The sequence below is a fragment of the Microtus oregoni genome, unplaced genomic scaffold (genome assembly GCF_018167655.1).
Source record: "Microtus oregoni isolate MIOR12 unplaced genomic scaffold, Mior012 000052F_000, whole genome shotgun sequence".
Lineage (NCBI taxonomy): Eukaryota > Metazoa > Chordata > Mammalia > Rodentia > Cricetidae > Microtus > Microtus oregoni.
Window position 1 is genome coordinate 4,813,953 of NW_024543812.1, and position 8,013 is coordinate 4,821,965.

Sequence of the window (8,013 nt, forward strand, 5' to 3'; positions counted from 1 at the left end):
AAATTATTATGACATATTCATATGCATATATAGTAAACTTTGATCATATTCACCTACAGTTACAATCTCTTGTCCTGATACATTTTTATAGATCCTTTTTCTCTTATTATTTATTTATTTAGTGTGTGTGTGTGTGTTTGCTCTTTCTTTTCTTGAAAAGATTTTTTTCCTACTGTATATTCTAATCATGTTTTCCCCTCCCCCAACTCCCCAAGATATTCCCTACCCTCCTCCATCTACCTCCATGCCCTCTTTCTCTCCTTCTCTATAAAACAAACAGGCTAGCCAATAAAATAACAAACAAACCAGAGTAAAAAAAGGAAATACAAGTAAAGAAGAAAAAGAAAAAACATATACAAGCACAGAGGTGTGTCTGTGTTTGTACACCATCTTCATGCATGTGGATATTTCCATCAAGGTATACATGTGTAGATACCAGAGGCAGGCAACTGATATCTTTTTTTTTATCCTATTCCACATTATCTCTTTTTCCCTCTGGCATAAAGTCTTTCAATGAACCTGGAGCTTATCAACTTGACAAAGCACTTTGCTAATAAGCCCCTAAGGTTTATCTGTCTCCATTTCCCAGTACTATAGACGTAGGCAACTTTCACTGTCTGGCTGGCTTTTTATCTGAGTGCTGAAGTTCTAAACTCATGTCCTCAGACTTGCATGGTAAACACTTTACGTACTGAGCTGTCCTAATGCTGAATTCAATAAAACAAAGTCAGTATCTTACATAAGAATAAAAGTTCATAACTGAATAAAATTATTATTAAACAATCATAATGCATTCTAGCTCTTTATTGAGTATCCAGGGAAACACATACAAAAACATTACATTGTATTTATTAGCAACATATTAGTGATTACAGAGCCCAGAGCAAAGCTTAAAATATACTCTAATTTTTGGCTCTTTTATTCAATTTATTTTGTCTATGAAGAGTTTAGTTTGGAGAACGAAGTTATTATCAAGACATTATAATCTCTAATGGGATGTAATCTACTTATAAATTTTATGGTTGGAAAAGAAAATATATCTCTGTTATTTTGTGTGTACATTTAACTATACAAGATGGTCGACCCATCAGCATCTCCTGATAGGTGTCATGTACTATTTATAGGTAAATATATTGAGCCTGAAACTAATGTAACCTTGTTCTCCATCTTCCCACTGGTTTCTGTACTGGGACTCTGACAATTTAATATCTTTAACTATTGTTCTGCCACATTTAATTCTCTTAAAGATGCTACTAATGATAAAATTTCAATAACAACCTCAATGTTCTCAGCAAATAATAGGCTACTAATCGGTCAAAAGATGATATCCAAAGCTTAGAAAAAGTGCTCTTTTAAACTTATTGAGGTTGTTTGGGGGATGGGGCCTAAGACTCTATTTTAAATGGATTAGTGTGATGTCTACAGCTCTAATTTTCTACATTACTTTTATTATTATATGTATATGGATAATTGCCTACATGTATGTCAATGCACCATGTGCATGCCTGTGCTGTACTGGACTTAGAGAGGTGAATTGTCATATGAGTGCGCTAAATCAAGCCCAAGTCCTCTGGAAATCAGTCAGTGTTCTTAACTCTGCGTCATCTCTCCAGCCCTATGATTACTAGGTTTGAGTATCTATTTAATACAATAGTGAATCGGTAAATAAAACGATGAGTCATAATCTGGAACTTAGAAATAAAATAAAGCCCGCCCAAAATTGCATTGTTCAGAGTATTTTATCAGAGCAACATAAATAAAACAAAGAAAAATTTGAAGGATTAATAAGCACAATAGCTGCAATTATTTTCCAACTGAGAGAGATTTTATTCCAAATGTGTACCTTAAGATAATTATAATGAAATTATTTAAATCAGTTGTGTATAACCCAAGATGTTTGCAATTAAACTTAGTTTGGTCGATTAAAACTTAGATGGTTGATTTTTTTGTCTACAGAATTCTAGGAAAATAAATGGAAACTTCCTTACTCTTAGTAAAACCAGGTATTTTTATTCCAAAATGAAGAAGGTTGCCTTGCAAAATTAGAGTTGCTATGAAGTCTTCTGTAAAGAAAGTGTCTTCTTCCTAATAAAAGTTTATTCACACATATTACGGATATTCAACTTCTGAATTCATGAAGCACAATGAACCAGTTTCCAAGAGAAGTGACCATAACATGTAAAAATGCCTTATATGCAGAACCACTTAAAGCCTCTATAAAATGTAATAGTCATGAATACACATTTGTTCAACAAACTCAATTAAATTACAATAAAACTTGGAAAAATTAGTGACAATCTGTAGCACTTGAACCACAACATACACCCCTTCTCCTTCATTCATTTGAGTCTGACAAAAGTTATACTTTATTCAGATATGTCCAAGAGAATGGTCTCTCTGTCCACTATTTCCAGACAGGAATATTGTATCTTTCTGGGAATGATAAAATATACCATTAGAAATTATTTTCATGTAGAATAGTGGAATTAAATTAGACCTTAATGACAGAAGGAAATATGAGAAATTCACACACATGTAAAACTAAGTACTACACCACTAAATGGTTCAAAGAAGTAATTAAATTGAGAAATTTTTAAAATTAAATATTGAAAAATGACTAAAAAATAATTTATGGGAAGCAGAAAGTACAAAGAGGAATTTATACTTACATAAGTGAAAAGTATTTACTTGATTTTATATAAAGTTTATAAAAAGACAGTGGGCAAATGACTCAATGGTGGTATAGATTTTATCTGAGGAAAGGATCTGTGTTGAAGGAGTCTTTCATTCAAGAAAGAGAAAGACCATTGTTGGTTTACAACCTGGGATATTTGTAAGACAGAAAAGGAGAAGAAAGAAGTGAACTGATTTTTTTCTCACGGTTTGGAATTGTTTGGGAGTAGCTAGGGAGGAGAATATATGGTGAGATAAAGAATGTTTGGTAGGGTTTGGTGGTGTTAATCCCAGCACTCAGGAGGAAGAGGCAGATGGATTTCAGTGAGTTTGATTCCAGCCTGTTCTATAAAACAAGTTCTAGGGAGGCTCCAAAGATTTACAGAAAAACCCTGCCTTCAAAAACCAAAAAATAAAAATAAAAAAATAAAAATTTATTTATTTATTTATTTATTTATTTATTTATTTATTTATTAAAGATTTCTGCCTCCTTCCCGCCACTGCCTCCCATTTCCCTCCCCCTCCCCCATCAGGCCCCCCTCCCTTGTCAGCCCAAAGAGCAATCAGGGTTCCCTGCCCTGTGGGAAGTCCAAGGACCACCCACCTCTATCCAGGTCTAGTAAGGTGAGCAACCAAACTGCCTATAGAGTACTACTCAACAGTAAAAAACAATGACTTCTTGAATTTTGCATACAAATGGACGGAAATAGAAAACACTATCCTGAGTGAGGTAAGCCAGACCCAAAAAAAGGAACATGGGATGTACTCACTCATATTTGGTTTCTAACCATAAATAAAGGACACTGAGCTTATAATTTGTGATCCTAGAGAAGCTAAAAAAAATAAAAATTAAAAATTAAAATAAAATAAAAATCAAAAATAAGAGAGAAAGAGAGAATGTCTACTGATTGATAAACATCTTTTTTTGTAGCCAGGCATTACTGAGGAATTTATAAGATGGGGAGGGGAAAACATCAAAAAATACGTTTCATTGGTTCTAGATCTCAGTTACTTTAGTTTTGAAGAAATGTCATAATTTAACTAAATTGGAAAAACTTTACAAAATTTGTGACTATAGATAATAGTATAACTAGAAGAGTATATAGAAAATTTATTCCTCATAAAACATTGTTATGAAATATTCATAAAATGTTGTGAAATATTTATTATAAATAGAGTTGAAGAGAATTAATGAAGAAATTAAGTAATAATAAAATTCTCTTAAAATATCTTTTTTACATTGTCTTTAGGGAGAAGAACAAAACTGTCTATAGTCAACAGGTACTGGAAATACTTATTTCCTTGTTTTTTTTTTGAAAATTAGGAATATTCCACTACCATTACTGAGCTTAAGGAGTAATTGAACATTAGAGAAAAAAGAAAATTAAGATAATTTAATTTTTATATTAAATCATCAAATAGCCATAAGATCAGAAACATAGGTAAAAATCCTTAGAATTCTCAATAACGTATATATTTTTTAAAATTGCTGAAAGGCTCAGGGATCACTGAGGAAGAGAGGATGGAAAAATTGTAAGAACCAGAGGTCAGGGAGTTTGCTGTAATATTGTGTTTCCTAGTAACATCAGAAGCTATACCCATAAAGTGCCCACAACATGACTGCCCAAACATGAACTAAACAAGGAGTACACCAATAGACATGCAAAACTGGACAGGCAAAAGCACAAAAGACCTCAATCCCATGCAGAGAACTATAGGCAACTGAGAAAAACTGAGAATAAGAGAGGTAGTCTTTCCTAGGGAAGTAAGCAACTGACTGGCTGTCCAGTGCCAAACAGTCAGCATTGAAACCATGCATACACCCATTTATTGCAAATTTTCATAATAAAGTTTACATAAAATTAAAAAATAAAGCACTGCAAGTAACTGAGATGATAGAACTTCAGTTTGTTCACCTATGTAAATTCTGAAGGTGATATTAACAGGAATGAGGAGAAGCAAGAAGAAGCCAAAAAGTTAAGTAAAGACTGAAAGAAGTTTTATGTTATTAATGAATGTGGAGAAAGGGAGATGAACATTAAATAGAGGCTAAAAATGTCAGAGGATACAGTGTTTCCCATATCTATGGTAAAGAAAATAAGAAATGAGAGAAAAATATAAGAATGAAATTATAAAAGACAAGTATCAACCTAATAATTTGTCACAATTGAATGCAAAGTGACAAGCCTATATAATCTTGGCCAGCATTCCCCAAGACCTTGAGAAAACACGTGGTAAAGGAAGATACAAATTATTAAATAAAATAAAGTTTACATGTTCTAGGGATTAATAATGTCTGGAAAACTGGAACTAGAAGCCATAGAAGAGTTTAACACAGATGCTATTAAGATATTAAATATATGGTTGCACAAGAGAAAGATAAGGGAGGTGTTTCTCAGATGACTCATCTCAAATGATCCTACATAGTCATTTCCCAGAGACCCAAAGAAGAATCCATCCATTCCTTAGAAATTAAGAGAGCATTGTGTAGGCACCTGGGATTCGAAAGTAGTCTTTAACTGAGAACTTTTTTTGCCAGTATGTATTATCTGACAGATAAAGGAAAAACCTCCTGGGTACCTACTCAAATCATCTTCCTTCTTGGTAAGAGCTTAACAATGCCTTTGCTGACTGAACAAGGTGGGACCTCCTACACAAACAGGTTGGAGCTGTCATTCTTCCTTACATGAAATATAGGCTAAGAATCTCAGATTGCAACTAGCATAGAATAGGCACTAGCGTGAGAGGCAAAGATGAATATGGACTTTCGGGAGGGTGCTTTGAATAGTGGTGTCCATAATTAAGAGAATGATTTAAAAAAAAAAGTAGAGGGGTGTGAGAGCTTAAATTGCTTAGAGTGGAAAAATTTAATAAGGTAAAAGTTGTAAGGAGGAGGAAATACAGAACCCCCTTCCCCCATGGACTAAAAGCAGAATGAGTAGTATATACAGTTTCCTTGTGTGAAGAGAAAGGAAAATTCAACTAAAAAGACAAACTGTCTCTAGAATCACCCACAGGTATATGTTTTTTAGGCTAGTTCCTTGCAGTGAAAGCTATCAACACATTCTCAAAGGTCATTGACTTCTAGAAAATTAAAGAAGAGGGGTGTATGTCTTATGGTCATATGATGAAATTGCAGTCTGAGTTATGTCAAGGTGCTCAGAACAACCCATAGTCTGAATCACTGTGTACTTCCTAAGGACATAGTTCTACCCTGGGTTTCAAGGGTCAGATGGATGCTACCTTTAAAAATTATGTAAGGCCAGCTGGACTGTGACTGAAAAAGCAGGGGATAAAACCGGACTCTCTGAATATGGCAGACAATGAGGGCTGCTGAGAAGCCAAGGACAATGGCACTGGGTTTTGATCCTACTACATGTTCTGGCTTTGTGGGAGCCTAGCCAGTTTGGATGTTCACCTTCCTAGACCAGGACGGAGGGGGGAGGACTGTAGAGGGAGGGGGAGAGGAGTGGGGGGAGGGGGAGAGGAGTGGGGGAGGGGGAGGGGGGAGGGTTGGGAGGCTGGGAGGAGGCGGAAATGATTTTTTCTCAATAAAAAAAAAAGAAGCCGGGCGGTGGTGGCGCATGCCTTCAATCCCAGCACTCGGGAGGCAGAGGCAGGCGGATCTCTGTGAGTTCGAGACCAGCCTGGTCTACAGAGCTAGTTCCAGGACAGGCTCCAAAGCCACAGAGAAACCCTGTCTCGAAAAACCAAAAAAATAATAAATAAAAAAAATAAAAAAATTAAAAAAAAGAAAAAAATTATGTAATTGTGTTAGAGAGAACAGTATTCTATAGTAGAAACATCTTCAGTAAAGAATAGCATGAAACAAAAATAAACTCAAGTGACCCATAAGAAGACCATAATGTCTTGGACATCAGAAAGAAGAGGAAATGATAACAGTAATAATAATCACAACAACAGTAGCTGTTGAGTCTGATCTTCATTGTGTGCCCATTCCAATGTTAAGCATTTTATATGCCATATTAAGATGTTTCTATGTTCCTAGCTCTGAAGCCAGACTTACAGATTTGAACTCAGCCTTGTCATCTGTAAGTACAGGTGAAGTCACTTCATTTCATTAAGCTTTAATCTTTGCATCAATAAAGATAATAGTACAACTTCACTGGGATGATGTGAATCTCAAAGAGAAAATGTTCAGAAGACAAATACTAGTACGCTTGTACCATGTGTACTTCATAGGAGTTAGTGGCTTAAAGAAATTTCTCACAATTCATGAAGTAAATGAAGGCATAACATCTATGTCACAGTTAGTGAATCTGGTTCAGGGAGCACTAACATATTATCTGAAGCTGCACACTGAATGAGACAATATTTGAAGATAGGTTACTCTGGATCAGATTCTATGTGTAAAATGTCTGATCTCTATCACTACAATGAGGGGAGGATAGAAATCCTGAAAAAGATCTACCATCTTCTGAGACATTTCAGCAGATAAAAGGGACCTTTGGGCACCATTTAGGCCCTCTAATCCTTCTTTTAACAGATCATATCCTGCCTTTCTCTATATGAGTACTTTATTCAGAATTTCTGAGATGTTTCTTCTATTCCAAAATATATGTGCCAGAGGGCAGGCAGTCTGCTTTGCTAAAGTGAATTTAAGTCTACTATACAGGCATCCTGAGTATTAAGTATTTGACTATTAAGAGGAATGGGCACTGATAGTTACTGAATTTGGGTTTTGCTACTTAAGAGCTATGTGACCTTGGGCAGGTATCCAGATGTATCCCTTAAACCTTAAGTTCTTATTTGGTAAGGCAGGGATATTAAGTGATTCTAATTCTAAGGAGGTGAAAGTTAAATGAAGTGAAGATATGGTAACTGACCTACAGTGAGTATTAAGAGCCCAATAAAAGGTATATTTTTATTTTTCCTTATTAGTTAATATACCTTTATATTTGATTGCCTACCACTTGATAAAAGGACAATATAACATACAGTTCTGCTTCTATAATTGTGCCAAATTCCTTGCAAAATAAATAAATAAGCGCCAAAGAAGGGCAAGCACTGACAGGGGCTGTTTTAGCTAGAGCTGCCAGGAAAGGCCACTCCAAAGATAGGATATTTGATCAGAATGTGGAAGGATGAGAAAGGGCAGCCAAGCAAAGATGTGGAGACAGTATCCCAGTCAGAAAGAATTACACACACAAAATCTGGGAAGAGCTTGGCATGTTCAGGTTAATATGGCTGAAAGCAGTGAATAAAAAAAGAGATGAAAAGACACAAGGTCACAGAAGGCCTCAATATTCAGGTGCAAAGCCTGGACTCCACTCATGGAAAAATATAGAAAAAACAAACTAACGGGAATATAGATTTAAT